Source organism: Lissotriton vulgaris, chromosome 9 (genome assembly GCF_964263255.1).
Source record: "Lissotriton vulgaris chromosome 9, aLisVul1.2, whole genome shotgun sequence".
Classification (NCBI taxonomy): domain Eukaryota; kingdom Metazoa; phylum Chordata; class Amphibia; order Caudata; family Salamandridae; genus Lissotriton; species Lissotriton vulgaris.
In genome coordinates this window covers 240335097-240362382 of record NC_141697.1, presented here as the reverse complement: position 1 = coordinate 240362382, position 27286 = coordinate 240335097, and the positions used below count along the sequence as shown (strand labels likewise).

At 50.9% G+C, this 27286-nt stretch overlaps 1 protein-coding gene across 1 annotated transcript in view; it reads right to left on the bottom strand.

Moving 5' to 3' along the window:
* BAHD1 (bromo adjacent homology domain containing 1) overlaps positions 1–15468 on the bottom strand; it is a 620342-nt gene extending 604874 nt beyond the window's left edge. The window contains exon 1 of the mRNA XM_086937403.1: positions 14991–15468. The gene's annotated coding sequence lies outside the window, so the exon portion shown is untranslated. The remainder of the gene's footprint in view (positions 1–14990) is intronic.
* Positions 15469–27286: the final 11818 nt, after the last annotated feature.

Sequence of the window (27286 nt, the reverse complement as noted above, 5' to 3'; positions counted from 1 at the left end):
GAGTGAATTGCGATGTGCATAATGTAAGATTGTGAAATTTATGGACATTGTGTACAAAGAAAATAATCATAGCAAACATCTAATTTTGGTTTTATTCTTTGTTTACATTAACATACTTCTTGATATCTTTTGATAGTGTATTTAATATATCTTCAAAAGCTTCTAACGATCCATTGCCCTAGGCGCAATTTGAGATCATTAGGGAGCATGCGGTTTCAGGTTCCCCGCATTTTCAAATCACGAATGGGAGGTCGCTTGTTCAGATACCCAGCCTATAAGAGATGGAATGAGCTCCCCGTCGAACTCCGTATGGAACCGTCGGAAGCGAGATTCCGACTTAAACTGAAAACTTACCTATTCCCTCAAACTTAAGTCCCGCATTAAGCCTCTTCTCCCCTTGTGGTACTAGGTACAGTAGGTCTTGCTCGCGAGATGGTTTGCTTCCATAGCGCGGGGACACACTGTTATAGTGTAACCATGCGCTCTACAAATGGTTTTATTATTATTATTATTATTAGTGTGTTATTACACGCCCATCGCCACGTATAATAAAATGTTTATAGGTCTCCTAATATCACCCCGGGTCCTCTGTAGTTGTACTCTGGCCTCACACGAGTAGGTTTTATTCGCTATTCTCTTTATAGTTCAATTACAAGGGTATAGATCATCTGTGATCACACATATCTCTCAGAACACAAGATGGCGTGTTATTACATGTTTGTTCTACAGATACTATCAAAAGTGAGCGATCTCCAAACACCACTCCTGTTGTACAATAACCTCACCGAGCACAGATTTACACTTTTCATTTTTCATTTTGAAGGTTTTATATAGCGCGAACAAGATCTTCGCAGATATCAGAGCGCTTTACAGAGGAGGGGATCATGTATACGCAGATACATCAAACATGTTAACCGTACATTGAAGTGATATCATAAAACAATCAAGTAAGTCACAAACATATACCCTCTTTTGTTACAGACAGAAAGGTAGAAGCTACTTAGGGTCACCCTGGTGAGTGCACACTGGTCTCACAGGAACTCATGATATTACATGGACTCTACACAGTTATTGCTAGAAAGCAATAAGCTATCATACAGTACCCTCCCATCCTTGCGTAAGAGCCTCACAGTGTGGTTTATTACATGCACTCTCTATGGTTACGATCAGAACGTTACAGGCTAGTGCCTGTCACTCTGGTCTCATATCGAAAACAGGGAAGTAGAATATGTCCCCTTTATGGTACAATCAGAAGAATAGAGGCCATCAAAGATCACTTCCATCCTGGCAGGCTGGTGTTTTCAGGCCCTGGGTGATACAGAACATGCTACTTCAAGTCTATTCGACCTGACCACCGTGCACTTTAGCAAATGCTAATGCAATGTTACCTTTGTACAATACACAATATTCATCAATAATATAAACCAATATTTTCACTACATTTGAACAAAACTCATTCACCAATTAATTTTACAATCATGATTCATTTAATGTTCAAATATTCACATATTCATACTGAACCAACAACATATTACTATTCAATGTATTCTAATGGTTTGAATCTTGCCCAATGCATTTCGGGCTGTTTGCCCTTCTTCGGGGGCTTCAATTGATATCTTAGACTCTCAATGAACACTTATTACTACTTTAGTTTTTCAAAAAATTGTAATATAAAAGGCGTGCTTCACTTATCCAATAGTATGATACAGAACATGTCCCCTCGATAGTTACAGAAGGTTACAAGCCGGCTATAATCACTCAATATGCAATGGCCTCACAGGGCACAAGATTATGTTATTACGTGTTCTCCTTAAAGTTTAATCTGGGTACAGACTGTGTATGCTCACGCTGTCCTGATAAGCACAAGGTGATGTGTTTAACATGTCTCTTCTACAGATATAATGGAAGGTTTACACAGCTTCTAATATCACTGCAGCCAATGGACACTGGTCTCATAGAGCCCAAGGTGAATGCACATCCCACGGTGATGCCAGTCAGTTTAATCAGAAGGATACAGACTATACTGAAATCACACTCTCCTCTCAAGTCTAAAGTCATATGTTATTACATGGCTCTTCTAGAGATGCAATGAAAAGTTTACAGAACCACTCATCTCACCCCAGACATTGTACGCAGGCCTCACGTGCCCAAGGGGGTGATTTTACATGTGCTCTTTACAGTTTAATCGGAAGACCTGATCACACTCTCCTCTCAAGCACAAGGTTATGTTTAACCCCTTCCATGCTAATGACATGGTCAGCTCGTCATGGGTGTTACCTGCGCTGTGCTTATGACGAGCTGACCTTGTCATGAACAATGGGAAATGAGTATCTGCAGCACAGAGGGGGAAAACCCCCTAGCAGCCAAGGTGTTATTTATAATTCCTTCTACAGACATAATGAAACGTTTACAGGACAGTTGGCATATTTTTAAAGTTGAATCTATTATCACACTGTCCTCACAAGCACAGCGTGGTGTGTTATAACATATCTCTTCTGCAGATACAATGAAAAGTTTTCAGGGCTCCTAGCATCACCCCAACCATTGTACACTGGCATCACAGAGCCTACGGTGATGCTTTTGGGTGTCCTTTTTAAAGCTTAATCAGAAGGTAGGCCATCTACGATTGCACTGTCCTCATAAGCAGTGATGTGTTATTACTTATCTCATCCGCCGATACAATGTTTACAAGATTCCTAGCACAACGCCAACAATTGTACACTGGCCACACAGAGCCTAAAATGATGCTATTAGATGTCCTTTTTAAAGTTTATTCAGGTGACAGGCCACCACTGTCCTCACATGCACAGGGTGGTGTGTTATAACTTATAACACATCTCTTCCGCAGATACAATGAAAAGTTTACAAGACTCCTAGCACAACCCGACAATTGTACACTGGCCTCACAGAGCCAAAAATTATGTTATTAGATGTCCTTTTTGAAGTTTTATCAGGTGACAGGCCACCTATTATCACACTGTCCCCACCAGCACAGTGTGAGGTGTTATAACTTGTCCCGTCTGCAGTTACAATAAATGGTTACAGGATTCCTAAAATCACTCCAAACATTGTAAACTGGCCTCGCAGAGCCTAAAATGATGCTATTAGATGTCCATTTTAAAGTTTAATCAGGTAAAAGGCCACTTATGATTACACTGTCCTCAGAAGCTCATTGTGGTGTGTTATAACATATCCCTTCCGCAGATACCATGAAAAGTTTACAGGGCTCCTAGCATCACCCCAACCATTGTACAATGACCTCACAGAGCCTACGATGATGATAGTATATATCCTTTTTAAAGTTAAATTAGATGATAGGCCATCTATGATCACACTGTCCTCACAAGCACAGGGTGATCTGTTATTACTTATCCCGTCTGCAGATACAATAAATGTTTACAGGACTCCTAGCATCACCCCAACCTTTGTACACTGGCCTCGCAGAGCCTAAAATGATGTTACTAGATGTCCTTTTAAAGTTTAATTAGATGATGGGCTGGCTATCTATGATCACACGGTCCTCACAAGCACAGTGTGATCTGCTATGAAATATACCGTCTATAGATACAACAAAGGTTTACAGGATTCCTAGCATCACTTCAACCATTGCACACTGGCCTCACAGAGCCTACGATGATGTCATCACGTGCAAGGTGCACTCTACGACATTCTCCGGTTGCAGACCTCTTATGATCACCCTGTCTCAGTGCCCTGGGTGATGTGTTTTTGTCCCGGGTGCAGCAGAGAGGCGAGGTGGGTGCGGCCTTTCTACCTCTCTTCCATCGCTGGGTTTTATGGAGCGTGCATTCATTCACACATTTTGTTCTGTGCATTGTCTGGCGGGCCTCGCCTTATGTAAGGTCAGCGGGTGAATATCGCACAAGCACCCCTCTGGCACTTTGTTTGCAGGTCAGCCAGCTTGCCTAGCCTGGCTAGGAGCAGCGTTTGAGCGATGAGAAGCAGGGCGCTGTTTCCACAGTGCGTGCAGGGTCCCGGGATTGCAAAGAACAGTCAGACGCAAAGGAGCAACGGATGAAAACACTGTCCCAAAGCGACACCCTGCGTTTATTTGCCGCCTGCCACTTTTAGTTTTGGAAACGTTTATGGCTGCAATTCATAATCCCGGAATACTTCACCTCAAGCAACTCTCGGGGTCTGAGATCACACGGTGCGAAGGTCATAACTGTGGCAGCCCGAGGACTCGGTGCACGGCGGCCACGCGTGCTAACGGTCGGCGCACGTGCTCTCTGTACAGGCTGCAGGGAAGGGGAAAGGCGCTGTCCGCACACTGAACCAGCAGGAAGAGCTCGAGCACCGGAAGAACGGCCCCCGGATCGAAAGAGCGCGGGAAACAAAAGGAAAGCCTCAGAGGGCGCAGTGTACGTGGTCGGACACCAATACAAATAGATCAAAGAAACCATCCGGCAAGAAATATTCAACTGTAGGATACTCCGATATGATATTTATTGTAACACTCCCAATCGATGTATTCTCCTTCAGTCACAAACGCCGGCTTTGAAACCTCGAGCTCCTACTTCCTGTCAGCGGGACGTGCACAGCCCTGGATGGGCGACAGACTGTGAATACAGGAACAAAAACAGTCGCGATGCGCGGCCTCCACCTTGTATTTGATTAATATGCTCGAGCAGCTCCTGGAATACGCAGGCTCCGGGCAGCCACGCCCATCCGCGCACCTTCCATCTCACTTAGTGAAATGTTCCCTCAGTTGACCGTGGAGGCAGCATTACTGGGGTCGCTACCTGCACAGTGCTGCAACCATGAAACTCAAACGCATTGAACCTCCCCTGACGCTAGTGATACCCACAGCTTTACGTAGCCTAACCCCATTGCCCCCCTTCTTTCCAGCCAGGGCTGCTTTGAGGGGCCTCTTTCCAGCCAGGGCTGCTTTGAGGGGCCTCTTTCCAGCCAGGGTTGCTTTCATGAGCTTCTTTCCACCTTGACGGCCAGGGCTGCTTTGAGGGGCCTCTTTCCATCTTGGCGGCCAGGGCTGCTTTGAGGGGCCTCTTTCCATCTTGAGGACCAGGGCTGCTTTGAGGGGCCTCTTTCCATCTTGACAGCCAGGGCTGCTTTGAGGGGCTTCTTTTCAGCCAGGGCTGCTTTGAGGGGCCTCTTTCCATCTTGATGGGCCTCTTTCCATCTTGAGGACCGGGGCTGCTTTGAGGGGATTCTTTCCAGCCAGGGCTGCTTTGAAAGGCTTCTCTCCATCTTGTCGGCCAGGGCTGCTTTGAGGGGCCTCTTTCCATCTTGAGGACCAGGGCTGCTTTGAGGGGCCTCTTTCCATCTTGACGGCAAGGGCTGCTTTGAGGGGCCTCTTTCCATCTTGAGGACCAGGGCTTCTTTGAGGGGCCTCTTTCGATCTTGAGGACATGGGCTGCTTTGAGGGGCCTCTTTCCATCTTGACGGCAAGGGCTGCTTGGAGGGGCTTCTTTCCATCTTGGCGGCCAGGCTGCTTTGAGGGGCCTCTTTCCATCTTGAGGACCAGGGCTGCTTTGAGGGGCCTCTTTCCAGCCAGGGCTGCTTTGAGGGGCTTCTTTCTATCTTGACGGCCTGGACTGCTTCGAGGGGCTTCTTTCCATCTTGGCGGCCAGGGCTGCTTTGAGGGGCCTCTTTCCAGCCAGGGCTGCTTTGAGGGGCCTCTTTCCAGCCAGGGTTGCTTTCATGAGCTTCTTTCCATCTTGACGGCCAGGGCTGCTTTGAGGGGCCTCTTTCCATCTTGGCGGCCAGGGCTGCTTTGAGGGGCCTCTTTCCATCTTGAGGACCAGGGCTGCTTTGAGGGGCCTCTTTTCATCTTGACAGCCAGGGCTGCTTTGAGGGGCTTCTTTTCAGCCAGGGCTGCTTTGAGGGGCCTCTTTCTATCTTGAGGACCAGGGCTGCTTTGATGGGCTTCTTTCCAGCCAGGGCTGCTTTGAGGGGCTTCTTTCCAGCCAGGGCTGCTTTGAGGGGCCTCTTTCCATCTTGAGGACCAGGGCTGCTTTGAGGGGATTCTTTCCAGCCAGGGCTGCTTTGAAAGGCTTCTCTCCATCTTGTCGGCCGGGCTGCTTTGAGGGGCCTCTTTCCATCTTGAGGACCAGGGATGCTTTGAGGGGCCTCTTTCCATCTTGACGGCAAGGGCTGCTTTGAGGGGCTTCTTTCCTTTGAGGGCCTCTTTCCATCTTGAGGACCAGGGCTGCTTTGAGGGGCCTCTTTCGATCTTGAGGACCAGGGCTGCTTTGAGGGGCCTCTTTCCATCTTGACGGCAAGGGCTGCTTTGAGGGGCCTCTTTCCATCTTGACGGCAAGGGCTGCTTTGAGGGGCTTCTTTCCATCTTGGCGGCCAGGGCTGCTTTGAGGGGCCTCTTTCCATCTTGAGGACCAGGGCTGCTTTGAGGGGCCTCTTTCCAGCCAGGGCTGCTTTGAGGGGCTTCTTTCTATCTTGTCGGCCTGGACTGCTTCGAGGGGCCTCTTTCCATCTTGACGGCAAGGGCTGCTTTGAGGGGCTTCTTTCCATCTTGGCGGCCAGGGCTGCTTTGAGAGGCTTCTTTCCATCTTGAGGACCAGGGCTGCTTTGAGGGGCTTCTTTCCAGCCAGGGCTGCTTTGAGGGGCTTCTTTCCAGCCAGGGCTGCTTTGAGGGGCCTCTTTCCATCTTGAGGACCAGGGCTGCTTTGAGGGGATTCTTTCCAGCCAGGGCTGCTTTGAAAGGCTTCTCTCCATCTTGTCGGCCAGGGCTGCTTTGAGGGGCCTCTTTCCATCTTGAGGACCAGGGATGCTTTGAGGGGCCTCTTTCCATCTTGAAGGTAAGGGCTGCTTTGAGGGGCTTCTTTCCATCTTGGCGGCCAGGGCTGCTTTGAGGGGCCTCTTTCCATCTTGAGGACCAGGGCTGCTTTGAGGGGCCTCTTTCCAGCCAGGGCTGCTTTGAGGGGCTTCTTTCTATCTTGTCGGCCTGGACTGCTTCGAGGGGCCTCTTTCCATCTTGACGGCAAGGGCTGCTTTGAGGGGCTTCTTTCCATCTTGGCGGCCAGGGCTGCTTTGAGAGGCTTCTTTCCATCTTGAGGACCAGGGCTGCTTTGAGGGGCTTCTTTCCAGCCAGGGCTGCTTTGAGGGGCTTCTTTCCAGCCAGGGCTGCTTTGAGGGGCCTCTTTCCATCTTGAGGACCAGGGCTGCTTTGAGGGGATTCTTTCCAGCCAGGGCTGCTTTGAAAGGCTTCTCTCCATCTTGTCGGCCAGGGCTGCTTTGAGGGGCCTCTTTCCATCTTGAGGACCAGGGATGCTTTGAGGGGCCTCTTTCCATCTTGAAGGTAAGGGCTGCTTTGAGGGGCTTCTTTCCTTTGAGGGCCTCTTTCCATCTTGAGGACCAGGGCTGCTTTGAGGGGCCTCTTTCGATCTTGAGGACCAGGGCTGCTTTGAGGGGCCTCTTTCCATCTTGACGGCAAGGGCTGCTTTGAGGGGCTTCTTTCTATCTTGACGGCCTGGACTGCTTCGAGGGGCTTCTTTCCATCTTGGCGGCCAGGGCTGCTTTGAGGGGCCTCTTTCCATCTTGAGGACCAGGGCTGCTTTGAGGGGCCTCTTTCCAGCCAGGGCTGCTTTGAGGGGCCTCTTTCCATCTTGACGGCCAGGGCTGCTTTGAGGGGCCTCTTTCCATCTTGACGGCCAGGGCTGCTTTGAGGGGCCTCTTTCCATCTTGACGGCCAGGGCTGCTTTGAGGGGCCTCTTTCCAGCCAGGGCTGCTTTGAGGGGCCTCTTTCCATCTCTGCTTTGAGGGGCCTCTTTCCATCTTTGCTTTGAGGGGCCTCTGTCCATCTTTGCTTTGAGGGGCCTCTGTCCATCTTTGCTTTGAGGGAGCTCTTTCCATCTTTGCTTTGAGGGGCCTCTGTCCATCTTTGCTTTGAGGGGCCTCTGTCCATCTTTGCTTTGAGGGGCCTCTGTCCATCTTTGCTTTGAGGGGCCTCTTTCCATCTTTGCTCTGAGGGGCCTCTTTCCATCTTTGCTCTGAGGGGCCTCTTTCCATCTTTGCTTTGAGGGGCCTCTTTCCATCTCTGCTTTGAGGGGCCTCTTTCCATCTTTGCTTTGAGGGGCCTCTTTCCATCTTTGCTTTGAGGGGCCTCTTTCCATCTCTGCTTTGAGGGGCCTCTTTCCATCTTTGCTCTAAGGGGCCTCTTTCCATCTATGCTTTGAGGGGGCCTCTTTCCATCTTTGCTTTGAGGGGACTCTTTCCATCTTTGCTTTGAGGGGCCTCTTTCCATCTTTGCTTTGAGGGGCCTCTTTCCATGGGCCTCTTTCCATCTTTGCTTTGATGGGCCTCCTTCCATCTTTGCTTTGAGGGGCCTCTGTCCATCTTTGCTTTGAGGGGCCTCTTTCCATCTTTGCTTTGAGGGGACTCTTTCCATCTTTGCTTTGAGGGGACTCTTTCCATCTTTGCTCTGAGGGGGCCTCTTTCCATTCATGGCAGCTCGCTTTTCCCGAGCCTGTATCTAATTGCTGCAGCGAACTTTAGCCCCAGTTGGAACCCGACCGTCCTACGATCTCCCCATGTAGCGCCTAGACTCTCCATTGACCCCAACCACGTCTCAGCCTGGGGCTTCATTCACTCTAAAGAAGGCTGGTTTAATTTAATGCTCATTTAAAGATTACCAGCCCCAACTGTAAAGAGGGCTCTACTTTCTAGAAAGATTGGTTGTATTCTGAGCCGGGCGCGTGGGCTTGTTATCGAGGGGTTTTGATCACGTAAACATTAGGACTTTCATATCAGATCATATATACATCAAGACTTTCTTATATTTCTTATAATCAGCTTTTGTATGCGCAAAGACTAAACCTAAGGGTTCGATGACATTCCGATTAATTTAAGAGTATATTATGAACATTAAAAAGATAAGCTGTGTCTTCCAGCGTCTATCTATACCTGCACCTTTTTTTTTGCTGAGTTTTAGAGAGCGCGAACTTGACTTGAACAGAATCGGATATCAGAGCGCTTTACATAGCACCAGCACCTGTTACGTTACGTTACAAGGGGATACACATTCATTGTGTTAGGCACGGGGAGATTAAGCGATTTACCCAGAATCACAGGATGTTTGGCGTCGTTATCGAGACTCGAACTCAGATGCCCAGGTCCGAGGTCGAGCGCCCTAGCCGTTACACCGAAAGGGAACTGTTACCCTGGGAAAAGCAGGGTATTGGTACCTCGCGTCACTCGTAACCTTCCATGGAGGTGTACTGAGGCGCGATTGGAATCTAACATTAAAAAACCCTACATTCAAGCAACTGGATAAACAGACATCTTATGTAACTGTCAGTTGGAATTTCCACCAGAGAGAGAGGGGGAACTTATCTAGCCTTGCATTCTGTCATTTGTCGTTTTTCTCTTTCATAGAGAGCTGGATTCAGTAGAAACCATTTTTAACCAGTCAACTGGAATTTCCCCGAGGAAACTTTAGCCCGGGTTGGTTTTGTACTATGGTCTTTGTAGTTTCACTCCTCCAGGTACTAATGCACGACAACGTATCAGACACACAATAGTGGCAACCTAAATTGCCCGTATTGTAACTCTTATGTATGCTAAGTAAAAGAAGCTACTACACTAAGCATTGGCAAAACTGTCCGCTAAACGAATAGCAATTATAAGTGTGTCGCTTAGGGATACCGCCGATGGTAAAGGCGAAGCAGCATAGGAAGGCTTTGGAACAGGGAGCTCTGAACTAGATTCACCCCTCGTGAAGTGAAAGTACTGCCTGTGGACCAAACCCCGGTGTCCGCCATCTTGAGCCCGCCCACCCACGCTGTGTTCATGCTGCACGCTCGAGGAGTGTCCGGCTATTGAGCTCATATGCACGGCTCGGGGTGGAGGGCAACGGCTCAGCGAGTACTACCACAGCATGCGTGCCAACATTTTGGAGGAGGAAAGTGGGAGATTTTTAAAAAAATCCAATAATCGAGAAAATGTATTTCCCACATTTACTTCTATTGAAGGAGATAGAATTTCAAGGGGAGACAGCCAGAATAAGGCCATTTTGTGGTTCCTAATCAGGCGTTTGCTGCATGCGTCGGGTCTGTTGTCATGCATGCCCCAGTGTCCCGGTGTACTCAGGGCCGGAGGAGCCCTCGCTCCCAGCGCACGTGCGAGTGTCACCCGTGACGCAGTGAGTGATATCCGGCGCACGTCGCCGGCGAGTCTGTTAGAGCTAGTGTAAACACTCCAGCTGTGACAGGTGAGCACAACTGCAACCAATTAAAGGCCGGGCTGTCTGGAGGCGCCGGGCTGCCATCTGAAGAGCGCTCTCGTGACGGGGGTCTCAGCACCTCCTGCGCGCGCTGCCTCCATGCCATTAACAGGGCACGCGCCGCTTTGAAACAGGGAAACAAACGGCTTAACTTTCCATTCTGCACCTGCGGCTCTTAAGGGATACTGTGCCGGGATTTCTTTAACTGCGGTGTTCTTTGAATCGCAGGCAAAAGAATGGCGCAGTTGTTAGGCACTCTTGAAATGCATGCGCAATTCCAACGAGGGCATCTTTCAAATGCGCGCTATCTGGCCGTCCCTGCTTAGGACATGCTGGCATCGCCTACAACACCCTCCTTAGCCAACACCATGCACCATCTATTACAGTCCTCTTTCTGGAATGCAGGCACACTCTTGCGGTTTCCTCTCCAATACTGAAAGTCACTATCAAGCAACGCACCCTTTAATATGCAGGCAGTAGCTTTGACAGTGCCTTCTGTGAAGTATACAGTATGCATAAATGCAAGCATAGTTTATTATTGCACGTCTCAAAAATGCAGGCGCAATCTATTAGAGTTCTCTCTCTGAAGTGAAATCGCAGATCATTACAGTGATTTGTCTGAAATACAAGCATACACTAGTGCGGTTCTGTGATTCTCTTTAAAACGCTAGAACAATCTACCCATGTTCTCTTACAATGGCAAGCAGTCTCTACACGGCCGTCCTCTCAGAAATGCAGACACCAGCAAAGCATTTTTTAAATGAACTACATGAACATTCTATTACAGATTTACTAAAATTCAAACACAAAATATTGCAGGCTCCTCAGCCATGCGTGCACAGTACTGCAAGCTTCTCTCCGAAACACGTCCAATCTACAGCAGTTCCCCTGCTGAAATGAATGCATCATATACAGCCACTAAACACAGAGCAGGTACAGTACATGACAGCTGTTTCGGAAATGCAGGTGCATGACATATCACAGTTAACCCAATGGGATGTTCATACGGTATATTTATATCAGTTCTTTTTTAACTAAAGGCCCAATTTCATGAATGCTTCTGTATGGCATGCAGGTACAACCTGTGGCAGCCCCGTCTCTGGCGCTCAGATAATCGGCGGCATTACCTGCCTGAACTGCAGATAATTGTCTCTCTGACATACACTCGGCTCAATCTGTGGTACCCCCACCCCGTGCAATGCAGGCGCAGTCTGCGCAGCTTCACTCCGTAAGGCAGGTAGGCGCATTCTATTGCAAATTCTCTCCATTATGCAAAATGGCACGATTCATAACAGTCATCCCCACGGGATACAGGCGCAGTCTACCGCAGTTCACACTAAAGTCAGAAACAATCTATTTTAGCTCTCGCCGACCGACATTCATGCACAGTTCACTGTGGTAGAGCGTACTTCGCTTCAAGCACAACATTGTTTTTCATCTCTGCGGTATTGCACAAGAGGAACATAAGGTATGAATTTTAATCCAAAAACCAGCAATGTTTTAGAGATGAGTCTATTCCCAAATCTTAGAGTTCTCTAGTCTAACCAGACCTACGATCTGATTTGGCGGGGAGTGCGAGCCCCGGGGAAGGCCATGCCATCTTTATTTTAAGACGTATTTGACCTCCAGTAAACCCCGGTGGTGTTTGAGGTTGCACGCCGCTATTCAGTCCGTTCTGAAGAGCGCCCAGCGAGAGCCCCGCGTTTAACAACAATAAACACTGCAGGCGTGAAACTGACAAGCACAGCCCAGAACGTGCCAGTGGCCCCGAGAGAGGGGCGCGACACGACGTCCAGCCGAAACCAGAGCGCGCGGGCAGCAGCCCCATCACGCCACTACAATGAGCCGGACCGTGGTGGCTGCCGCCCCCGCCCAAACACCACGCAGACCCATCCCCACAGAATAAAAGAACAAAACAAGCCTGCGGAACGCAACGCCTTCAACAGTTGGCGTGGATGGTAAAGAGTTGTTCACCATGTTTGAAATCTACTGAAAGGGGCTAGCATGCTTACTCTGTGCAGATGTCGAGATAAACAACTGCGCATCACATGAAACAGCAAAACCATGCGCCCCAAAACTGCCGAAGACACGTGGGCGAAGCCCACCCGCCAGCACTCGGCCGGAGTAAAGCAAACGGCGACCACGCAGACGTAAGCGAAGCAATGCAACCCATAGCCAGGAGAACAGTTCATCAGCAAGAGCCGTGCGGGCGAAGCAGAGAGCAGCCTGGGTGCGCGGGAACACCGAGGTGCACTGGGAGCCTGGGAGGCGAGGTACAGGCTCGCACTGAAGTGCATCGGGTACACAGCACGCGAGGGACGGAAAACATGCAGCACCTGCACAGGTCAGGAGAAACGAACCCAAAGTGCACGTGGCATGGTGGCAGGCAGTGTAGTGGGGCTCTCAAGGTGTGACAGCCACGCACCCAGGCGCCCGCAGCCAGTTAAAATGCAGTAAGGGTCATGATGGGGTGAGAAAGGTCAATGCAGTGAAGTGCATGCAGCGAAGGAGAACGGAGATAGTTACATGACGCGGTACAGCGATACACGCAAGTGGGCGAGCTGATGAACAAGGAGTAAGGCTCACGAAAAAAAAGAGAGGCACAGCAATGTACTCAAGTGCGTGCAGCCGGTATGCAAGGAGCGGTGGTCAGTAAAGGGCACGGTACAAATGCACCCAAGGGCACAGCGCTTCTCTATACAAGGCGAGAGGTTCATTGAAGGGTGAGGCACAGCAATGCACTCAAGTGCACGCAGCAGGTGTACAAGGAGTCAAGATCACTTATGGGTGGAATACAGCAGTGCACTCAAGTGCACAGATCTACTATGTAAGGGTGGAGTTGCAGTGAAGGGTAAGGTACAGCAGTGCACTCAAGTGCATGCAGACAGGGCATGGGGATCACGTACAGAAATGTACAGAAACCATAGGTACAGGGGACTCTACGGCGTATGCTGGAATGGCACAGGGAGAGAAGGGATCGCGATCACATACATTGGCTTTCATCACAGTGTTCACGAAAGAACATGACTCAGAGAAGCGCCCTGTGATGTATTGTGACAGGTGGATGGCGCTGTACACAGCCACCGGAGGGGGTGGCTTCCGCGGAAGGCGCGCAGAGCCAGGCGGCTAGCAGCATGCCAGGGGAGGATGGTGGCATGCGGAAGACCAGGAGCCTGGACGAAGATTCCTCCTTCCACCCCACCACCCGGCAAACCTTCCCTTTTCTGAGCAAGGGCAGCAGTAAGTTACTGCACTGCTGGCCCCGAGGGTTGGGGGTGCAATAAAAAAACACATTCACACAAGCAAAGACCGCATTACTTAATACTACATATGCACGTGGATGGCAGAGAACAGCATGCAAGTTGGGGGGGGGGGGGCAGAGGGCACACGAAACGATGACGGAGCAGGAAGAGAGGATGGTGAGATGTTGGCACGCAGACCGTTTGCACTTAGTAAGAGATGGTGCCAAGCGGTGTCAACACAGAAACGGAGCCGGTCTGGTGGCAGAGTAGGAGGGGTGATACCATGAGCTATGGGAGAAGTAGTGCAGGAGGTTGGCAGAAGCAGGCGATGGCACATTGGTCAGGGGTAGACAAGTACAAGTTGATGGCTTTGGAGACGTGATGTGACAAAAAAGGAAGACTGATGCCAGCCGGCAGCTGGCTGCGCTGGAATGGTTTGTAAATGCAGTCGCTGGCACATTGGTGGGCGATGGTGGATGGGTACAAGATGATGCTTTGGAAGGGTGATGTCACAATAAGTGATGGCACACTAAAGAAGGTGGCGGCTCTGGGGTTGTTGGCAAAGGCAGACGATGGCACATTGGCGGGGGCAGGTAGGTTCAAGATGATGGCTTTGGAGAGGTGATGGCACACTAAAGAAGGTGTCAGGTGGTGCTTGTGGAGCTATGTCGTTGGAGATGGCACAGAAGAGCATGACGTGATGACAGACTGGATGTCAGGTGATGGCACAGGTGTATGTGGTGGTAAGGCGTGTGTGTAGTTATTGGCAGTCGCCCCGGGTAGGGCGCTGGTCAGGGGGGCCCCAGCAGCGGACGGGGGAGCTCCGCACACTGCTACCGTGCTGCTGTCAACGGTCCCGGGCTCAAGGACCGTAGAGCTCCCGGGGCCGCGGCCCCCACCCCCCACTACCTCCGGGGCCCTGCTTCTGCCCCTCACACTCAGCCCTCGCGCCTGCACGGCTCCGTGCCCCGCCGCCGCCCGCGGTGCTCGGGGCACGAGGACAGCCAGCGCAGCAACTTATCAACTACGCAGTGACAAATGCTCAGGGCGAGGACCCGCCAAACATGTCCATCCCGGGGGCGTGGGCAGCCGGCCCTGGCACGAGGGGGAGGCAAACTTGTGCTGGAACCTGGGGCAACCTCAGCCCAGGGATGGGGGCGTCAACCTGCCGCCCCCAGGGGAGGGCAGCGGGCATCCTCCCGGGAGCAGTGCTCTGCGCTCCCCCAGGCCCCAGCGGAGACCCTGCCGGACCGGAGGGGCAGCACCCGCCCCAGGGACAGCACCCCGGAGCCCGCGGCCAGCACAGCTCGTGCTCCAGCAGCCGCCCCCATCCTGCAGGCGCCTCTCCCCTGCCACTGCGCGGGCTGAGGCGGCGGGCACTGCCTCCTCCGAGCACTCGGTGCCATCCTCACCCCGGCGGATGTCCCAGGCACAGGCGGCAGCGCTGAGCCCGCGCCCCCGCGCCCGGTGCAGGGAGAGCCCGGGAGGGGCCGAGCCTCGCAGCCGCGCTGCGCAGAGGGAGCCTCTCCTACCTTGGGCCGCAGATCCGGGCGCACGGGGTCCCTCAGCTCGGGCACGGCGCCGATTCCAGGTGTCCCGCAGGCGCCATCTTTCCGGGTGTTTTTTTTCAGCTCTCAAAGTCAATTTGCATTAAAAACAGAGGAGGGAAACGAGCTGCGAGCAGCTGCCATCTGGAGGGAGGAGGAGGAGTGGTGAGGAGCAGGCTCGCACAACCAGGGGGCGGAGGCAGGCTTCGAGGCAGCGCGGCGGCTGCTGCTGCTGCTGCTGCTGCTGCAGTGTCCCCAGCGGAGGCTCCGGCGCTGACTCAGGGGCCGCAGCACGCCGGCCGCCGGGGCTCCTTCGAGTCCGAGAGCACACCCTGCCCGGGGCGGGGACCCGGGGGGACACCCACCCGGTGGGGCGGGGCCGGCTGGCTACTGCTGCGGTGCTCGCACACGGCGGCCAGGGGCTCCTCGCCACACACTTCTGCGCGCACCGGGCTCGGAGTCCGTCACACACACGGCGAGCTGCGTATCTGTCTCTCTCTCATGGCCAACAGTTTGTCACGCGGAGGTTGCGTATCGTGCACAGTTGCGCATGTCACACACACCAGGCTGCGAAGCTCACACACACATCAGTTCATGTGTCACAAGCGCGGTATGTGTATCTACCACACAGGGCTGTGTACCTCGCACACACAACTGCACATCTATCACACACATCCAGTTTCAAAATTGTCACATGGAGATCGTTCTTCTCGCGCTAACGCCACACACACACATCAACTTGGAGGTACAACTCAGTCAAACACAGCAGTTAATCTCTATCAACAAGACTGCTGCGTATTTTACGCCCTTATCCGTGCACATCGCCACACCCGACAGAACCAATATCCGCGTGCCTACCAAATTGAATGTGTTCTTGCGTAATGTAACTGGTGCTCATGACAAGCGCTGCAATGGTTGCGGGTCGAGTTCGCGCTAAGTAAACCTGCAGGAAAAACTCACACACACACTTACACGGGTGTGAACCTGACATAGTGGATTGCGAATCTGTCATAAAACGTGGCTGTCAATTTGATAAGAGGGCGCTGACTCTCACACTTAGCTTCATCTATCCCACACCCGTTTATCTCACACATGAATCCATAGCGCTGCTTAATTTGTGCAAAGAATTTGCGTCTGTGCCCAAGGAAGCATGCCATCAACACGGTTGGATGTTGGGGTTCCCCAAGACCAAGGGCGGCTCAACTCAATTCCATCTGTTGCCGAGTTCGTCCCCCGCCATACACACTTTCCCCTTTATCTCACCCCTGCAGGTTCTTTTTCACCCCTCCTTTCTTCCCCTGGTGTCACGCCCCTCCCCCTTTCCTGCCTTTCTTTCTCTTGACGTGGGTCAATGATTGATGATAAAAAAATAAGTCCCGGGAGTCTAAAAATGAATGCCGGTGGACCCCCACCGGCAAGCACCGGCTCACATTAAGCACTGCTCTCCAGTAAACAGTGGGCCAAATATCTGTTACACTGGGCTGAGCATGTCACAAACTTAGGCATGATATCAGTCACACAGGCAGTGAAGAGTCAAACGCACCGACACTATAGACCGCTTTTCAGCGAGCGGAACATTTGTCACATGGAGACCGTGCACACACATACACCGGTCGCACACGCACTTGTTAATTCATCACGAAACTGCGCTGTGTACCTGTCACACAGCGGACTGCTTAGCTCTCATAGTACACACTGTATACATCCTGGGCACCCTGTTTCTCACACGCTCGGCTGTGTATTAGTCATAGTCACACATTATACACGCCTCCCTGCTATATTTCAGTGTCTCAGAGTAAAATTACGTCCCACACCAGTCATGATGTGAACAGAAACACCTTGCATCTCCGCCATTTGTGCACAACCGCCCATATACCTTCCACGTAGCACCTCGCGCCCTTAGTGCTATGCACCTGCTACACCTTATGTTGTGTAACTGTATTGTGCTTAGGATCTTACACGCTAGGTCATGTAACCATCTAGTTCTCAGGCACACACACGCACATACCATTTCTCCGACACTGGACTATTCCTTACTTTGCTCAAAATTTCGCGGAACAAGCAGTACATCCTACGCACACGTTTGTGTATCTCTTGCAAACAGTGCTATGCTTTGCATCACGCATGTGCAACACGCACAAGGCAAACCACTACAGTGACTACACCATGCTATAGCATACGCTTGGTTTGTTAGATTTTAATTTTTTGTTTTTCTGTAATCATCACGCAGCTGGACTGCGTATTTCCGACGGAACGTCAGGAAAAAATGACAGACTGTCAGCCTTCTCGACTTCCTGGTGCCCAAGAGCCCCGTGGCGTAGCACGCAGCTGGCAGTGCCAGTGATTTCACTGGTGAGTGTGCAAGCCTGTTACACTGGAATCGTCTGGTTCAAGCCAACAAGCAGCGCAAGTCACACGGTGCTCTGAAAGGTAACAGATAACGTCGCCGTGCTTAAAATGGACGCTATACCACGGGATGTGCACACAGGTCGGCCGGAAGCAAGACATTCAAAGACACGAGGGTAGGAGGTGAAAAAATGCTTGTTCAACTGAACAAACAGGGTCCAAAATCAAGGAGCCCGCGTTTCCCAGACAGCAGCGCCGGCTCCTCCGTGCCTTTGCGCGGGCGGCATTGCTGAGTGACATTTATCCTAGGTCAGAAGGGAGTCGGCGACAGTGACACCACATCGAGTTCTGTCCTCTCTGTGCGCGTGGCTTTGGATGCGCCTTCTCTTTGCAGGGCAGTCTCGTGGAGTAGCGCCGCGCCTTCTCAGTAATGCCCAGCGCGTTGTTTCTGTGCTGGTGACAGCCGCGGCCTCCCATCTCCCCATGAATCAGCGGTAGCTAGACCCTGACTACAACGGGGCATGCTGGTATGTCATGAACTGTTCGTGGCTCGAACCCGGGACCATTGCGTCGATTGAAGTAGCCACAGCGATTGCTCTAGACGGCAAAATAAGGGCATGCAAAGATTTGGAATCTCCCATTCCACTTACAGCCGAGGGACCCAGAGGCGAACGGCCACTGGTTGGTTGAACCCCGTTGAACTACCAGATTCTCGCCACTCAGCTGTCGCACATTCCAGCACTGCTCACTGTCTGCGCAGGAGCACAAGGGGCTGGGTGGGCTTGCTGTGCTCTGTATGAGTGGGGCCTCCCCAGCTCTGTCAGGACTCGAGACAGCGGTGGGACGAACCCCATACAGATCCCATGGATTCAGAGGCTGACTGTCATAGGCTATATGCCGCGTAGACCATTTTTATCTGGGCCTTCCCTCACAGGGCAAGGCCTTGACAGTGCTTAATTTGTAAAAGAATACGTGCTAGGGCCACACGTTTGCTCTGAAGGAGCTGCTGGCAATGCCCTCTGAATACCAAGGCTGAGGTAGTCTTGATTTCAACCCATGCCTCCTCAACAAGAAACTCCCTGCCCAGTTAGCTCACTTTTGCAGAATACTGCTTTCGCTGTTACAGTTTTTTGTCTTTTTCTCCCCTCTTTTCCCCCTTTGTGTGGTTTTCCCTCTCTTGCTTTGGGTCAAAGTCTGATGAGGTAAAATACTTGCTGCCCTTATAAATGAGTGCCATTGGGCCCCACCTGCAACTACCGGTACACAATAAAGCGCTGACCCTTGAAAAAGAGCGGTGAAATGAGGTTAAGTTAATGGAATCACCAGTGGCCTACAAAGGTGCCACAATGCAATCAAATATTATGTATGCCCCCTGACTCAAGAGTGTGTAGTAAATAGCATTTTTATGGTGCACGCTCACACATCTGGGTCCCAGTACCGCTGCACCTGCTACACTAGTGATAGCTATGCCCTAGGGCATCCATCTCCTCCCGTCTGTTTTGCACATGGAAGAGGCTAGAGAATGCTTCTTAGTCCCTGAATATTACTTTGTGACTTTTCTATGATTCTTTTCTCTTCTAAATCTTTAGTGTTATCTTTTGCAGTCAAGTGTTGTAAACATATGAAATATAAATAGCGCCTTTCCGTGCCAAAACCCCACTTTTCTTTGGACATCTTATTGACCTGGTGAGTTATCAACGCCCCTTAGCAGTTTCTTTCCACCTGTCTAGGATATTTCAACATAGACTGTTGAGATGATATAATGCTTCCCTGGTTCCTTTTAAATATATTTTTGGCCTCCACCAACTCTCCAATCTGTACCGGTCTCTTTCACCAAAATGTATGGATCATTCACCTTATCTTCACCAGCTGTCTATCTTTACCTCTCACATCCATATCCCAGTGGACTGCTTTAAATATTGTTTAGGCACCCAAGTCCACATTCATCTAAACCCTTCTGTCCAACTGGTCCCAGAATCTTTCTGATGTAATTGGAATAACATCAAATTCCTTTCATCTTTCCGTACTTTCCTACTTAGCTAAAAAAAATATGAAGACTTTGAAACTGAAACGGCAAGACCTAGAAAATCCAGACTGAAATTGACACCTGCTCTATCTATAATTAAGGCCTGGAGCTCATTGTAGAGGCTCGCCTCATAAGAAATTGCCTAACTGGTATCCTTTGTGAAACGACAGATCTTATTGAGACAGGCCCTTTGGTATCCCAGAAGTAAAGTCCAATTTTTAAGCCTTGATACCTTACTTGACCCAACAAATTATTTTTTTCTGACCTCAGGGACATTTACCAATTCCATGAAAGAAGGGCACACAATCCTTCTAGAGAAAAGGTTTCTTAGATGCATAGGTCCGGTTAAAGCTCATAATTTCTTTCTAGTTGGTTTATCCTAACGAGAGTTTATGATTTGTGCCAACAACTGTGTCAAATGATGGTGCCTAGGAGGTCGGGCACTGTGTCTTATGGAGGGAACTAGTAGCTGAAACATAGCTGTTGATGGGAAATCGGAGACCATCTGGAAAATTGGCAGAACCGGTGTTGCATCAAGTATGCCATGAAGAAGGATAGGTACGAGAGCAGCTTGCAAGTCCCCCATCTCTTGGGCAAATTTAAAATGTAATCTTTTTTTGATCATTTAAGGTATTGAAATTTAAATTATGGCAATGCAAGCCTACTGGGGAATGGCACAATGGTGGCCAGCTCAGATTTTTAAAAAAACATATTGTTATATATTTTAACAATTACAAATGTATCACATAAAGCGTCTCCGCAGCATCACATACATTTCAACAGCATAAGTATTTGTAATGGTTAGTATCTCAATACAAATAGTGTATTGCCCACATTATTTGATATATCTCATTTACTCCTTAAAGAATTGACACAAAACCTTATCTTCTTCGTGGGGGTCTATTGTCCAGGGAGTAAATCAGACTGGGCACTAATATTTTCCAAATGTCTAAGTCCTCATGCAGATTTTCATCTGTTCTAATCAGTATCATTTTTATCTCTTTCACCAGTGTCCATTTAGTGACTTCCCGAATCCAGCTCTCCTGTTCCCCAGCCAGCTGACAGCTATAAATCTTCCAGCTCTTAGAGGAAAGGAGATGGGGTAGATGGCCACAGTTGGAGAAATGAGATGCTTCTCCAAAACATGGAGACTCCCTGCAAGGCCTTTGGTAGCATACTAGATGAGGATGCCAGGAGCCGACACACTGATTAGCCCTGCTATGCAGCGAGAAGAGTTTGCATTGATCTTCAGCCAACCAAATGGACTACAGCTCTGACAAGAAAGAATGAAGAAAAGCACAAGAGGATTAGTGAGAACAGTACAACAACAGCACTGGGACGATTTACAATGGGCATAAGGACGAGCCTAAGGAAGGCCTTATGGACTGCCCAAATGAGTGACAAAAAGGAATGGAAGAAGCCACAGAGGAAACGCAGGGCACTTCACATGGGCCTATAATAGACAAAGCACCATCAGGAGTGGTAAGCCCCCTAAACTGAAAGGGCATAAGACAGAAGAGGAAAGGGTAGACCCCTATGTTAAGAATTATGTCTGCTCCTTACACATTGCCTCCACATAGCTATTAAAGAAGCATATTTGTAGGCAAAAAATAATCCGCTAACCTAGTTATCAGGTAATCATCCTTGGAGGATAAAAGACTAAGCCAGTCACGCCACCAAACAAGCTGTAGGCCCTACATAGGTCACAGAACCAGGCACCTAAGCTAATTAGCTCAATTAAAATCCTGGGGATGTGAATGTGTCCCCTAAGCGATCAACAATGCCCGAGATTAATCAAGCATTCCATCACTTTCCATTTTTTTTCTAATATATACAAATATAAATCATCATCATCACCAAAATGTGTAGGCGTTATGTTCCCTATCTGCTAAAGCAAGGATCTCAAACCGGAAGACAGAAGAAGCAAGTCTTCAGAGGCTCTTTAAAGGGCACATGGTTCTCTATCTTTCTGATATGTTTAGAAGGAAGCTTAACAGCACAGCAACTATGTAGGGAAAAGTGCGACCTCCAACTGTACCCGAGTTGTTTGATCTTGGGCAGCCACAGCAGGTGTTTGTTCGCTGACCTATTTTTTTGGCTTGGTCATATGAAAATAACGTGTTGATACTTGGGAGCAAATTGAAGCAGAACATTTCGTGTTAATGATAACATTTTGAAAATGTTTTTTAAGTACTGGGCAATGGTTTGACCCCCGCATAGGTGTAATGTGACTGAATGAAAATTTTCCTAGCCATAGATGCTAGTAAGTTTCAATTCTATTAAGGACACGGAGGCGAGGATTATGCCTTCTTCCTTCGCTCTTTATTCTTTTCACAGCAGCAAGAAAGACAATATAAACTACATTTCCCATGAACATTAGGGAAAGAACAACAAAAACGAGCAAGTCCTTTGTCAGTCTCTGCACTCCTGATAGCTCCCATCATGCTCTGCAGCCTGTTCCTCTTCTTTCGCGCGAAGCATCCAGTTAAGCACCATTAAGCATCCGCCTTGCCAGCAACATTTCCTGCAAAAAACCGCAATGTCAGAACTGAACCTCAGTCAGCACTAGACAAAGCAAATAGGCAACAGTGCAAAGCAACCACAGCTCAACGCAAGCATAAGCCAATGCATGAAAAGGTTTTACTTACAGCCAGTACGGGAAGGGTCCACTTCTTGGAAGTCATTGGGAGGGATAATCCTCGCCTCCGAGTCCTTAATAGAATTGAAACTTACTAGCACCTACGGCTAGGAAAATTTTCATTCTATGGCAGGATCGGAGGCTTCGGATTATGTCGGTTCAAAGCTTGTCGACAACCAAACTAGCCACCTCCAGCACTGGTTTGAAATAAAACCGTTTAATTGTGGAATCTGACGACCAATCGGCCGCTCGCATCAGATCCTCCAATCGTGCCCCAAGGGCGAATGCCTTAGAGGCCATAGCACCTCTCGCTGAATGAGCACCAAACTGCTTAGTGTCAATCCCCGCCTCCTGCATTACCCAACGCACCCATCGGGCGATAGTCGGGGAAGAAACAGCCTTATATGGGTTACGTAGAGCAATGAGAAGTTGTCTTTCGCCCGGAGGGCGGGTATCTTCGGTGGCATCCTAATAAGCACGGAGGCACTGTACAACGCACAGCTTAGGGGAGTCCGGGAAGGCCAGATACGAGATAACTCTCGTATTGGATTTAGTCCGCCTATTGAGCGTGAAACACACTCCATCAGGAGAAAAGACTCTGGCCGTGATATCCAATGCTTGTACATCCGAGACTCGCCGCCAGGAAACCAGGCATAACAACATGGCCAATTTAGCCGTTAGCTCCTTCCTAGACGAAAACCTATTTGGTTGCCATGACAGAAACAAATTCAGAACCCTGTCCACATCCCAAAGGTCAGAGTAACGAGGCTCCGGGGGTAGCGAGAGCCGAATCCCCCGCAGGAGCCTACACACCAGGGGATGTCCTCTCACCGATGTACCTTGCAAAGGTGCATGACCCGCAGAGATCGCAGACCGAAAGGCATTAACAGACCGATAAGCCAGGCTATCCTCTGCCAGGCCTGCCAGAAAATTAAGGACATGGACTACATCTGCCCCACGGGATCCACACCCCGTCGCACACACCAACGGCGCCATCGCTGCCAGGCCGACAATATCTCTTGGTCGTGCTAGAGGCCCACGCTCTGTCGAGCAAGTCCTCAGCCTTTCCCGAAAGGCCCGGGAGCGCCCAGTGACGCCGGAGATCCTCCATGCTATCAAGCGGAGAGACCCTTCTTGTACTAACCGGTGGGGAACCCCGTCCGGATTGAGCAGAATTTGCGGGTGATGGGGGAGTAGGATTGGAGAATCCCAGGAAAGTTCCAGAAGAACTGGAAACCAAACTTGCGACCTCCACCACGGCGCGACCATCACCACCTCCGTCAACTGGTGGCGCAGCAGAGCTGACACCCGCGTGATCATCGAGAATGGAGGAAACGCGTAACCCTGCTCGCCCGACCAATCCTGCAGGAACGCATCCATCGCTTCCGCCAGCGGATCCGGACGCCAGCTGAAAAACCTTGGAAGCTGGTGGTCCAGGCGGGACGCGAACAGATCTATTGTGAAGGGACCCCACGTCTCCGACAACAAGGAGAACACCTGAGGGTCCAGCTTCCACACACTGGCGTCCAGGAGATGACGGGAGTGCCAATCGGCCACCTCGTTCTGCTGACCCGGCAGATACTCCGCCGTAACCGATACCTGATGATCCAGGCAAAAGTGCCAGAAGTCTTGAGCGAGATCCGCCAGCATCTTGGATCTGGGGCCTCCCAGATGATTTATGTACCTGACCGCTGACACATTGTCCATCCGCAGGAGGACACAGGACTGCACACTGTCCTTCGTCCAGCACTGGACCGCAAAGGATCCCGCCAGTAACTCCAAACAGTTGATGTGAAACGACTGTTCTAGGGTGGACCAGGCTCCACCCGTGGAGAACTCTTAGCACCTGGCCCCCCAGCCGGCCCGACTGGCGTCCGACTCTATGACAATGTCTGGAGCTGAGCCGAAAATCGCACGGCCATTCCAAACCTCCATGTGCGTCAGCCACCACTGCATTTCGCCCCTCACCTCCTCCGACAATGGAATCAGCTGAGAGTAAGTCAAGCCCTTCCTGAGGTGGGAGGCCTTCAGCCGTTGCATGGCCTGATAATGTAAAGGCCCCGGAAAAATGGCCTGGATGGACGAGGACAGAAGACCCACCAGCCTGGCCAATTGACGTAGGGATGGCGAATCTTCGCCATCTTCCTGGCCGGAAGGCTGAGGGTCGAAGCCACAGAGTTTATGGTGAACCCCAAAAAGATTGCCGTCTGAACGGGAACCAAAAGAGATTTTTTCTCGTTGATAACAAATCCCAGCCCTTTAAGGAGGTCTACCGCCACCTGAAGCTGGGAGGAAAGACGCCTCGGACACTGGTCCATGAACAGCATATCGTCTAGGTAGACAATCATACGCATGCCCTGGGCTCGCAACGCCTCCACCGCTGGGCGAAGCACCTTTGTGAAACACCACGGAGCCGAGGAGAGCCCGAAAGGAAGCGTGGTGAATTTGTACACCTGACAGTCCTGTGAGAAGTTGGCCCGATATGCAGTGTTCACTATTCTAGTGACCACTCTGCATCGGTCCAAACGACCCTTATGGTGATTGGTTGTAAGTCAACCTTAGACCAGCTATCCTAGTAGCGTGGATACGAGCAGTCTTCGGGCTAAACTCTAGAGGGCGTGTTAAGCCAGCTGTTATACCATCACATACCCCTTGAACACCAAGTGAAAGGACACCACACAAGTGTTATGAAAATAAACAGTGTATTTATTAGAATCACAACAGCCCTGTACTCTTTATGAGGACAGGGTACTAAGCACACAACGAAACTCTTAAGAAAATACTTCAAGTGCACAATCAATACAAGTGCCCGAGGGCACGGAAAGTTTAGTGGTCTCGGGCGGACCCGATAAGGCAAGTCGGAAGCGAGGGACCCTTAACTAAGGAGGCTATGCGGGCACCGAAATGCCGAAGTTACCTAGCCCCAAGGGCTGCGGCTGCACAAGTCTTTGCAGACGTCGAGAGTCTTCGCTGACGAGCCAGGAGCCGGAAGGAAGGAGTTGCTGGCCGGCGACCAGTGGAAATAGTTCGTAGAGATCCAAGCCTGGATCAGAGATGGATGACACCTGAAAGCAGAGGGGACCAAGTTCGTACTACTAGCCAGTAGTCAGAGGGTACCAGGAGGGCACCGGATGATCGTCACCTCGACTAGGTGAGTGGGCGACGCTAGGCTCTGCAGTCTCACGGACCCGGAGGCGTTGTCGGCGACCAGGATGGAGGTGCGAGCTGTCCCACGAAGGTTGATGCTGTCGGCGTCGCTGGGCCCAGGATTGGGGCAACAAGCCTTGGCAAATTTCAGGGCCACGTGGTGGGCCTAAAATGGCGTCTTGAGTGGACCAGGAGGGTCCAGGGTGCTCCTCTCGCAGAAGGGAGCAAAGGCCAGTCTGGAGCAACCAGACCAGCAGCGTTGGTTGTCGGGTGTCGTCAAGAAGGTCACAAGCCAGCGGCTAGTGACCAGACGTGCTGAGCAGCGGAAAGCAGAAGGGCCCCACGCAGATCGTGAGATGCAGGGAGGCTGAGCTTCGGTGCTGGAGCTGCTCAGGGTCGGGGCTTCTCGGACCCCAGAGCACTCACCAGAGGATCCCTCGGCGGTGATGCTGTTTTAAGAAAGCGTGCAGGTTTTGATGATGGCCGGTCCCTCGAGGTCTCGTCGCACCCACAGATCTCAGCTGAGCTGACGATGTGGGTAGAGGTCAGAGGTGCCAGGGAAGCCGGTTCTCGTCGAGCTGGTCCGTCGGATTCCTGAGGAATGACTTGCAGCAAACCGCAGAGTTCTTAGTTGGTGCCTGCGGATGCAGGGTGACTACTCCATAGCCACAAGGGAGAATCTTGAGAAGAGTCTTGAATGTCCTTTCGTAGAAAGTAGTTCTTGATTCAAAGATGATCTAATTTGGAAGGGTCCCCGCTCCTGCCTTTATTCTAAAGAAAGGGGTGGGCACATGACTAGGTCCTGCCCTAGGGGTGGGACCAGGAAGGGGGGTAGTTACACCCCTCTCCCCTGCTGGATTTTCCCCAGGTCAGAGGCTGCGCGCCCCTGGAACTGGTTCTAGCCGGCAGATGCGTAGTGAGCACCGGGGTGCCACTCCTCAGTCACCTTCTTGTAAAGCCCTGCCTACCCAGGATACACAAAACCCTGTCTGGGATGGTGCGAACACCGCCCCGGACAGGAAACCCTTTGTCCAAGCTCTCCTCGCTGGAAGGACTCCCAGCAGCAGGAGGTCAGACTCGTGTCTGTGGTGGCAGCATCCATTTTGTGGAGCTGAGGCTTCAGTTAACTTTAACCGGGGTTCACAGTTACGTACATGTCGTGTCCCTCTAGAAGGGCGGAATGCTAACCTCGTCGCCGGCATCGGTGAGGGGTCAGCATCCCGATTCGTATGACACCTTACTCGACATGTCTTGATAACGCGATACTGAAGTTAGCGATATGGTATGCGTTATCATGGAACAGCCATTGGGTCTTGGTTCCGCAAGCTGCAACCGGGCTCTGCTCGTGCCTGAGCCCAATTCACACGATTCCATGCTCTCTGCCTTCAGGCTTGTTAAGGCCTGCCGTAGGAGTGACTGATAGGAACTCGGGTGTCCATTTTAGGGTTAGATATAGGGATACTATACCTACAGCAACAGGCGAGTACGCCACGTTGCCCCAGCTGTCGCGCAGCCAGTTGTGTCAGATTTAGATGGCCATCCAGGGGTGGCATAATACATGCTTCAGCCCCTGGTAGGCCCTGGGTACACCTATGCCCTGAGTTACAGGGTCTGATAAGGTGGCCCAGTTCCAGTTGGGTAATGCACCTAAGGTACACACATCAATTTAGCGAGAGAACAGCTAGGCTGTGGGTCTGATTGGCAGGCCCACAGCCCGAGAAAGTCGTAAACCAGTGAAACAAAAGCAAAAAATCTGGGTGATCATAGGATTGCAGACCCTACTCTCCTACAAGTCCCACCTGAACTAGAGGAAGCGACGGTGAGGAGGAAAAACCGGTACTGTGAGATAAGCGTCTTTTAAATCTAGCCTGACCATCCAATCGGATGGCCGCAAGACGTCACTCAGGAGGTGGATCCCCTCCATCTTGAAATGTCGGTACACCAGCCACTCGTTGAACTCCTTCAAATTGATGACCGGCCGACGTCCCCCGTCGACCTTGTCGACCAAAAAGAGGTTGCTGAGGAAACCGTCGGGGTGCTCGCCAGCGCAACAAATCGCCCCTTTTGATAGGAGGGCGGAAACCTATTCGCGCACCAACTCTGCATCGCGCTGCGAGAACACAA